This window comes from Squalius cephalus (assembly GCF_949319135.1).
Source record: "Squalius cephalus genome assembly, chromosome: 18".
Lineage (NCBI taxonomy): Eukaryota > Metazoa > Chordata > Actinopteri > Cypriniformes > Leuciscidae > Squalius > Squalius cephalus.
The window spans coordinates 10904710-10914753 of NC_137139.1; positions in this window are offsets into that span (position 1 = coordinate 10904710).

Genomic DNA, 10044 nt, shown 5'->3' on the forward strand with positions numbered 1-10044 from the left:
ACCACTCAGAGATGCGCGAGTGTACAGCAAAAACAGTATTTATAAATAAATAAATAAATCAAAAACTGCGGCCCATGATTTCTTGAAAAAGAAAAAGAAACCCAAAGTTGCGCTTTATAGACGGACTTGGCAACTCTGGTACAACTCTGTTGTTTTGACAAAAATGTGCAACCGTTGACTCGTGCTCCAGATAGAACCAGGCCGGGGTCCGGTCCATGTTCCCAGAATTGGTGACCACTGCCTGCACTAGAAGGTTGAGTTCGTAGTGCATAGTAGAAGTGCATAGTTAGTGTACACTCACCTAAAGGATTATTAGGAACACCATACTAATACTGTGTTTGACCCCCTTTCGCCTTCAGAACTGCCTTAATTCTACGTGGCATTGATTCAACAAGGTGCTGAAAGCATTCTTTAGAAATGTTGGCCCATATTGATAGGATAGCATCTTGCAGTTGATGGAGATTTGTGGGATGCACATCCAGGGCACGAAGCTCCCGTTCCACCACATCCCAAAGATGCTCTATTGGGTTGAGATCTGGTGAATGTGGGGGCCATTTTAGTACAGTGAACTTATTGTCATGTTCAAGAAATGATTCGAGCTTTGTGACATGGTGCATTATCCTGCTGGAAGTAGCCATCAGAGGATGGGTACATGGTGGTCATAAAGGGATGGACATGGTCAGAAACAATGCTCAGGTAGGCCGTGGCATTTAAACGATGCCCAATTGGCACTAAGGGGCCTAAAGTGTGCCAAGAAAACATCCCCCACACCATTACACCACCACCACCAGCCTGCACAGTGGTAACAAGGCATGATGGATCCATGTTCTCATTCTGTTTACGCCAAATTCTGACTCTACCATCTGAATGTCTCAACAGAAATCGAGACTCATCAGACCAGGCAACATTTTTCCAGTCTTCAACTGTCCAATTTTGGTGAGCTCGTGCAAATTGTAGCCTCTTTTTCCTATTTGTAGTGGAGATGAGTGGTACCTGGTGGGGTCTTCTGCTGTTGTAGCTCATCCGCCTCAAGGTTGTGCGTGTTGTGGCTTCACAAATGCTTTGCTGCATACCTCAGTTGTAACGAGTGGTTATTTCAGTCAAAGTTGCTCTTCTATCTGCTTGAATCAGTCGGCCCATTCTCCTCTGACCTCTAGCATCAACAAAGCATTTTCGCCCACAGGACTGCCGCATACTGGATGTTTTTCCCTTTTCACACCATTCTTTGTAAACCCTAGAAATGGTTGTGCGTGAAAATCCCAGTAACTGAGCAGACTGTGAAATACTCAGACCGGCCCGTCTGGCACCAACAACCATGCCACGCTCAAAATTGCTTAAATCACCTTTCTTTCCCATTCTGACATTCAGTTTGGAGTTCAGGAGATTGTCTTGACCAGGACCACACCCCTAAATGCATTGAAGCAACTGCCATGTGATTGGTTGATTAGATAATTGCATTAATGAGAAATTGAACAGGTGTTCCTAATAATCCTTTAGGTGAGTGTATAGTGTTTAATTTAGAACACAACTATGGTCTTTATTTACTATATTTGCTTTCATATTGAGTCCCTGAACTCTGACAGTGTCAAATGATGGGAAGCTGCATTTAAATTACACTCAAAATCGCACTCAACTTGGATGTCAAAGTAACAGTGACATCCACCAAGTCGTTGTTTTTAGAGCAATGCTTAATGGAAGTTCGCACCAGTTGGAGTCCCGACCAGGGGTGTTTCTAGCCTTTCATAAGTACTGGGGCACAGGTCACCCATCAAAAAGTGTGCCAATATTTTGATGTTCTTCTTAATTCTGTTTTGGATCTACAGTAAATTGATATAAATCATCTTTATCCAGGGTTAATTGCCAACTTTGGTTACTTAACTGGAATGAGATTTTTATGACAGAATTGATTGCAAGCCGATTTAAATCCAAAAAATTATTCATAGTCATGTTAAAAAGCATGAATGTTTTCACTTATCCATAAACATTATTAGATCTATCAGCATAACAACAAGTTCCATTATTCCGCTTATTAATGCATCATCAACCTACACCTTTGTTATTGTAGGTTATTGTAGGTTAGCGACCCCTAGCGGCGGAAAATAAATTACATATTGTAGCTTTAAGTGGAATAGATGCACTTTTTTTTAGAAACTTAACCTATATGACCTTTCCCTACCATCTATGCTGATTAGATAATGTAATTTACTGTACCAATCAGAGGCTGTTGCACTTCATTACTCACAGCTGTTTGTTGTTAGGATTACTGAAAGTTCAGCGGCCTAAAACATCTATCAACTTTGTTGCGTCGCTGGACATGTCTACATCCTGTCGCCAAAAGTCACTGTCTCTCGTGTCGCTGGAAATCACCAGATCTCCACTGAAAAAGAATGGGATCATGTCACTTTGTCGCTGGCAGTGTGAACAGGGCTAAAGTGTCTTTTAAACCCCCAACTGAACAAGCCATAAACGTAATAAAACACAACATAAAAGTCCAGACCTGGTCCTCTCTCGTCCTTCACGTCATCACTCCTCCTTTTATCCTCCCGGAGCTCATTGTCAATTATCCATCGCGCCGCCGGCCTTGCTCCGTTCCCGCGGCTCTCGGCCCCACCCTGCTCGCCTCCTGCATCTCATCTTTATGACATGATCAGGAACATCCTCTATTTTTTTTATCTGTGCTTGTTTATCTACGTCTCTCTGTTTTGTTTTCAGATGTGAGTCGAGGATCATCAGCTGCTTCAGGAAGCCTATGTTGGGCTTGATGCATCTATACCTTCATGTTCTGGTGGATCATGAGGTGGATCATCATGGAGCGGCTGGAACCCTTTCTGTAGTGCACTAACACCTTATCTGAGGATAGAAAAACACACTCATGTTTAGACAGTTTGTCACTGTAGGACACTTGAACAATTATATATGATTATAGATTATATGGTGTGTGTGTGTGTCAGCTCTTACTCTATGGGTTACTCAGGGCCTTGTGGATGAACTCTGCAGATTGGATGAAGTATCTGCTGATGTTAAACCAGTATTTGTTCCTTACAGGCACACTGATATTCATGCCTTTGTAATATTTCGCTCCTGACAAATAACAGACAATACAAGCCTCCATGATCTATAATAGAGACATGAATAGATCAGTGGCAGTGCTTGCATACAAAAGTGTTAAAATAAATAATCATGTTAACTAGCGACAACAACTTGTGCTGTTTCTGAGAAGTTATTAAAAGGCAACACAATTGTGTGATATCGCCTTTATACAACAGTTCCATTAATAAAAAGTTAATATTATTGAGTAGCTTAAATTTTACATGCAATAAGTTTGCTGTCCTTTTTGCCATACCAATGAAAGAAAAAAAAAAGCTCCAAGCAAACCCACTGCACTGCAACACCAAACAGCTCACAGTAGGGCTGTGTTGAAAAAATCGATTCACCGATTCTGAATCGATTTTCATATTAATTTCTAAAGATCGATCCGTAACTCAGAGGATCGATTTTCCCCGTGAACTTTAACTTGCCGCGTCATTGAATTCACGCATGCGCGCGAGGTGGAAGGACATTAAAACAACGTCAGTAACGTTAAGCAAGCGGTTGCTTTGAAAACTCCAGAAACGCTCAAAGCTGCGATCTGGCACCATTTCGGGTTCAGAAGCAATGCAGAGAACGAGCTTGACAAAAGCAAAGGTTTTCTAAAGGTTTTGTAAGTTAAATTTTTATTTACATTCTGTGTAGAGATGCGCGGTTGGCGGTTACAGCCGCGGACTCCGTGGATAAACCGTGGATCGGGCGGATGACGTGACGAAAAATTATATTTTAATTAAATTCGGATGGGTGGCTGGCGGTTAACCAATCAAATAAAAAATATATGCATACATTAAGTGGATGGCGGGCGGGTGCGGTTTTGAAAATTGGTCAAAAACGTTGGTGCGGACGGATGAGTTTTGTTTTGTGATGCGGTTGAAATAATAGCCCATCCGCGCATCTCTACTGTGTAATGTTGTCTGTTTACTGTGAAGCCAGTAACCAACAATCTGTTTACATTTGCACTGGCTTAGAACAAATGTGTTCTAAATGTTGATAATTAAAATAAAAAAATAAAGGTGCATTTGCATCTGAACTGTAGCAGCTTTTTGGAAAATTCTTAATGTCATTTTTAATAATACATCAGGTTCGCGTCTAAATAATCGGTCTATTGCTGCTGATATACCTCTGCGTCCTCGGTCGTCTACACCAGTGCAAGTTTGTGAAAGCAGTTGTATCAACACTCTGGAAGGGGGATTGTTCTTTACAACCACCAATACTCCATTAATTTGCAGTTGAATGTCTATAATAATAGTATCAATATGTTGCATAACTACAGTCCTGTAATTCAGGTAACAGCTGGAAAAAAATGCTTTTTTCAAAAACCATTATCTAAATCTCGAAGATCGGATCGGATCAGATCGGATCGAATCGGATCGAATCGAATAATGATAATCGATTCAAGATCTTGAGAATCGGAATCGAATCGATTCTTGAAATTTGAATCGAAACCCAGCCCTAGCTCACAGCAGTTTACTTATTTATATTTCAACACAAAAATGTGATTGATAATCCTACAATACAATATGAACATGATATGGTCATTATTTTTTTTACTTTACAACAGCGTCATGAATATTGATTGGTTTAAAGATGATTTTATTATTAATATTTATATTCAGCCTACCATTAGCCACAAACGTTACCATTAATAATCAATTAATCTCGATAAAATCTTTGGCAGAAGAGAACTACCCATATGGTTGTTATGGAGACACTGACGGGGTCGGTGGATTCATTCACCCAATAAATTGCAACCAATGCACCAGAGTTTAATGGGAGTTTTTTCTTCTTGAGCATTTTCTGAGACAGGTAAGTCAAACTTTGGCTATTATTTAAGTTCTGAAGGTGATATACAGCTGTTTTAGAAAGACAACGTGTCTGGCTTGATTTGCTAAAATCTCGCAAACCTTTTTCAAGAAGTAAATTTAAACCACTGTCTATGATTTAAACTAGGCTAGCTAACGAGCTTGCTAGCTAAAGTCTACCATAAGGGAAACACATGGCTGCAGGTTAATCTGTTGAGAAGACTTTTGCAATCTGTTATGAAGTTGGGGCAAAATGAATTAATTGTACAGGCCACAAAACGAGCATTACAATATGATATATTGTAACGTTATTCAAGTGAGTGTGTAAAATGAAAATTCAGGTTTTTTTGTAAAAAAAATACCAACGTGGCTAACTTATGACATTATAACCTCACGTTATAACTTTGCATGTATTTTCAAATTTGTTTTACTTTACATTTTCACCCGAGTACAAAATATGAAGATGCATTTGATTGTAGGTTTTCATTAAGTAAGATATCTGTGTATTTTAGTGTTACAGACATGTTCTGTCAATATTATCTCTCCTGTTTAGTTTGTTGAAAAATGAGTGGTTTGGATTTTGATGCTGAAGATTTGGAGTTGGAGGAAGAGCTTCAGGATGTTAACAGAGTTCTTCGGGTTTTGGAGGTTAGTTAAGTGTTGCATTATGGCAAAACGTTTGAAGAAAATTATTTTACACCTAAATTATTGACTCATTATTTGGAGTGTTGCGTTTTTGTGTCTTGTTGAATTACACAGAGTGAGGCTCAGAAGGAACTCAAGGCACAGAGGGAACACAACCCAACCCCTGTCCAATGGAAGAAGCGTGACAGGCATGGGTTTGTTATTCCTAAAAGGCCTTCATCCAGCAGGAAAACCAGTGGAATGCCATCTGGTTAGTAGTCTTACTTATATTTCTCCTTTCTGTTTACTTAACAATTTCCATTACTAAATTGGTCTCAATGTCATTTTCAGCGCCAACTATCAAGCAACATCAACGCACAGGTAAAGCAATAACACATTTTGTGATTAATGAAAAACTAATAAAGATTGATATTAACATGGTTTTAATCTCCATAACCTTATTAAAGTCTGTGAAAAGGAGTTTCAAAGTTCCAGATTGTCTTTCTTCTCTCCTTATGTCATGTTGAAGGGGTTGCAGTCAGCAGCAATACCATCAGTTAATAAAACAGAGCAAATGTTATTGTCAGAATTGTACTGAAAACTGATAGTCTCCCTTATAAAGTCTGCATGTCTTTGCCACCTGTATTTCCTTCAAAACATTATTGTTAACACAGATCAGCCCAGATGTGCGGCACCTACTGATGTTGTTGCCAGTGTCAACCTAACAAAAGGTACATAATTAAAGCATAGTGTATTGTAATTGCCTGGATAGATTATACTTTTAATTAGTTTAGATGTCATTTCTTGACAGTTTTGGTTTAGGTAGAAATGTATGAGCTGTTGTCAATTTGAAACAATAGAGTTGTTTTTTTGGCGAAGTTTATGTATTTCATTCTTTTTCTGTTAGGATCTGAAAATGAGGTGCTTCGTCAGGAGCTCCTTGAGCTGCTTGAGGATGGAGTAGACGATGAAGTAGACGGTACATTAGAGGATACAGCAGTGACTTGTGAGGTGTCACCTGAGTCAGCTGCTACTGACTGGGAGATCAGAAACAAAGTGTCCTCACAAAAGTGGAAAGAGGCCAGGCCATTTCTTGTTGAAAATATGCTGGCTACCCAAGATCCACATCCACATTGTGGGTGCCAGTGTGGCAAACAAGCTGTTGTGAGGTGTCTGGACTGCCTGCCTATCCCGTTCCTTTGTGAGGACTGTGATACTGGTGTTCATTCACGCTTTGTCTTGCACAACAGAGAGTCACTAACTGGAGGGTTTTTGCAGCCTTTGTCAGAGTTGCGCCAACAAATGGGTAAGACCATTTCCAAGTATGTTGCCTTACTATGTATGAAACATGTGCTATTCCTGTTACTGGATTCACATTAAGAAACCAAATGTTGATGTTTTTCAAATTCTCTATGCAATGCATCTTTTTAGTTGAAGAAATAGTTAATATTTGCAGAACAAGTTAGTGTGTGTGCTTTTTTTGGGTATCTAAACAATACACAATTTCTTTTTTTTTGATAGCACGGCTGTTACCTATACAGAGACCAGATCGTGTGTGGCTGTTCAACAGGCAACATTCATGCGTCACTTGGCAGAAATGTGGCTGTCATTACCATAAATGGTAAGTGGACATTTTACACATGGTAGCTTCGCTTTAATCTTGAGAAGCTGCAGAGTTGCAGTCTCTATTATTTAGTCACTGTAACTTACCCCGTACACTTACAGCTAAACTGAGGCATATTGTTGACATTTTCTATATGCTCTGCCTCTGCTCGCTTGCCAGTCTTGTGCCGAGTTGTGCCCGCTGAGCAGAGGCATAAGCGAACTAAGCGGCTGCTTAGGGCCCCCTGGCCACCAATCGAGTTTTTTTTTTATACATATTAATTAACTTAAACAAGTGACATAAATTAATGAATTAATGACTAATTCAAGACAAGAAAATTCTGATTTCATGATCAATATACCTGCCTACAACTGCTGCTGTGTCTGCCAGTGTTTGAGTCATGCGCATAACCTCGCGTGCATAGACAATTCGTGCGCAAAGTCACGGTAATGTTAAGCCATAATCACAAAAGTTTTATTTGATCAATGATTGATGATTTACATTTAAAAGTGGGGTGAAATGCTCATTTTCACTCAGTCTCCTGTTAATCTTGAGTACCTATAGAGTAGTATTGCATCCTTCATATCTCCAAAAAGTCTTTAGTTTTATTATATTTATAAAAGAAAGATAGGCTGTACCGAGTCTTTCCGGAAAAAAACGAGCGTCTGGAGGCGGGCCGTGTGGGCGGTGTGCTAAAGCTGTGCTAACGCACCGAGCTAACAACACACAGAGAGACATTTGAAGCAATTTTACTCACCGCCCGGTTCCAACGCACGACCGCGAACCTTTATCATTGTGACTGCTCGATCCTTAAGCATTAGACGATCTGCAAATCCGTCGATCTGGGCTTTGTTTATAAAACAATCATCGTCGAAATGCAGGGAACAAACAGTCTTGCACAAAAACAAACAGTCTCTGAAAAAACAAACTCCATCCACTGGTCCCTTAGCGCTGGGTTCTTAGGAATCTGTGCAGGGTTGTCTTGCCCTGGCAACCAAAAACCCACTTCTTTGGTGACATTGACTTCCCTAAAGCCTCAGCCGAGCACAGCGCTTTGATGGCGTACTGCTTTCGCTCTCTTCTCTCTCTGTCTTGTCTACGAGTGCGCGCGCGCCCGCGGAGAAGTGCCCTTAGGACCCATATAAGGAAATTCCGCTACATCTGACGTCACACATGCCCATACTCAAAAAAAACTTTCCGAAACTTGTGACAAACCGGAAGGACAATTTTTGGCACAGAAATACTCCTTCAAACGTACAATTTAATTTTTGAAACTTTGTCCATGTTTAGCATGGGAATCCAACTCTTTAACAGTGTAAAAAACTCAGTATGCATGAAATAGCATTTCACCCCCCCTTTAAATAAATGATTTATCCTTTAATTTGAATAATATTCAGAACAGAACAAGAATAAAAAATAACTATAAACAAGCCAAAACGAAATAATTTAAAGCGAAAGTGAAAGTAAGTGGCGTTGGGCTCACGTAGGCCTATCTCTCTCATTAGAATCAAATGTTTCAACATTCGCGATATATTTGGATGGTAACCTATTCTTTATTATAGGCTTTGTACTTCACTCACATTCCAATATCGACGGAAAAAATCATCCTCTTCACACACGCAAAAATGTGCTTGGAAACATCACAGTGGAGAGGTGCTTACGCTGAATGTACGAAGTGTATTACTGACTATTTAAACAGAGCAGTGTAATTTTTATATGTTAGGTTGACTATTTTATTATTATATTTTATTACGGCTATAATGAACAGGCTGTGATGTCAAGATTGCAATGCTGGAATATGTTGTGTGTGTGAGGCGCGGGCGCGATCGAACAGTGGAAACATAAAAACATACTCCGTCATGTTCATACAAGACATCATTCAACTGCAAAGTGTTGCAAAACGTTGGAGGATATTTTGCAAATAATTTATTTAATATGTTTTGTGAGTTTGTTTTCAGAAGTTTCAAAGAGTTAGTAAAAGAGTAAAGAAAAAGTTAAAACTTTTTATTTAAGTATCTATTTTTTATTAAGTATTTATTTTGTATTAATACATAACCTCATTGTATTAATTTATAATGTAACATTATAGCGTGACATTTGTGTCAATAATCGTCAAGCACAGGTGACTCCGCGTGGTGGGAGGGGGCCCCCAAATCAAATTCTGCTTAGGGCCCCCAAAAGGCTTGGGCCGGCACTGCCGCTGAGAATTGCATGCACATCACGGTTTCTCGTGAGTATATTCTAAGTACTGTTTAAAAACGATATAATATTCTTTGCGCGGTTCATCAATGGTGATAAATGATTCAACCATCCCGCGAGGTGCGGAAAACTCTGCACAACACCGACACAGCTGGTGCTCTGTCTCTCTTTCTCTTCTGTCACACACACTACGCCCACACATGCGCACTGACCTCCCTTCCTTCTTGTTGTTCATGATTACTCATCATGCAAGAGGTTTTGCCCAATTCCACTGTGGGTGTATGTGTGTTAATGTATCATCCAAGCGGTATTTTGTTGTAATGCACGAGCACAACAAGGTGGCAGTACCTACATTTCAAGTGCATTATCATGTGTTTTCCGCAACATCTTCTTGCAATCTTTTCCTATAACCATTTAAACTTATCAGAAAGAGGGAATTAGAAACAACGGCCTGTTTCCTTCTTCTGTTGAGGTAAATGAACAGTATTACTTAATTTATTCATTTGAATTAATACTCCCTACAGGCCGCTACAACCTTGTATTGCCAGCTGTGAGTTGCACCAACTGTTCCCTAACATGGTCCCCCACTATTAAGGACATCCAGTGTGCTGGATACTGGCCTGGAACCATGAATTTCTGCACCCTGTATACCACTGATGTCTTTCAGTCTTTCTATGACCTTAAGATGGCCGCACCAGGTGTATCACTTAAAGGAGAACTCCGGTCAAT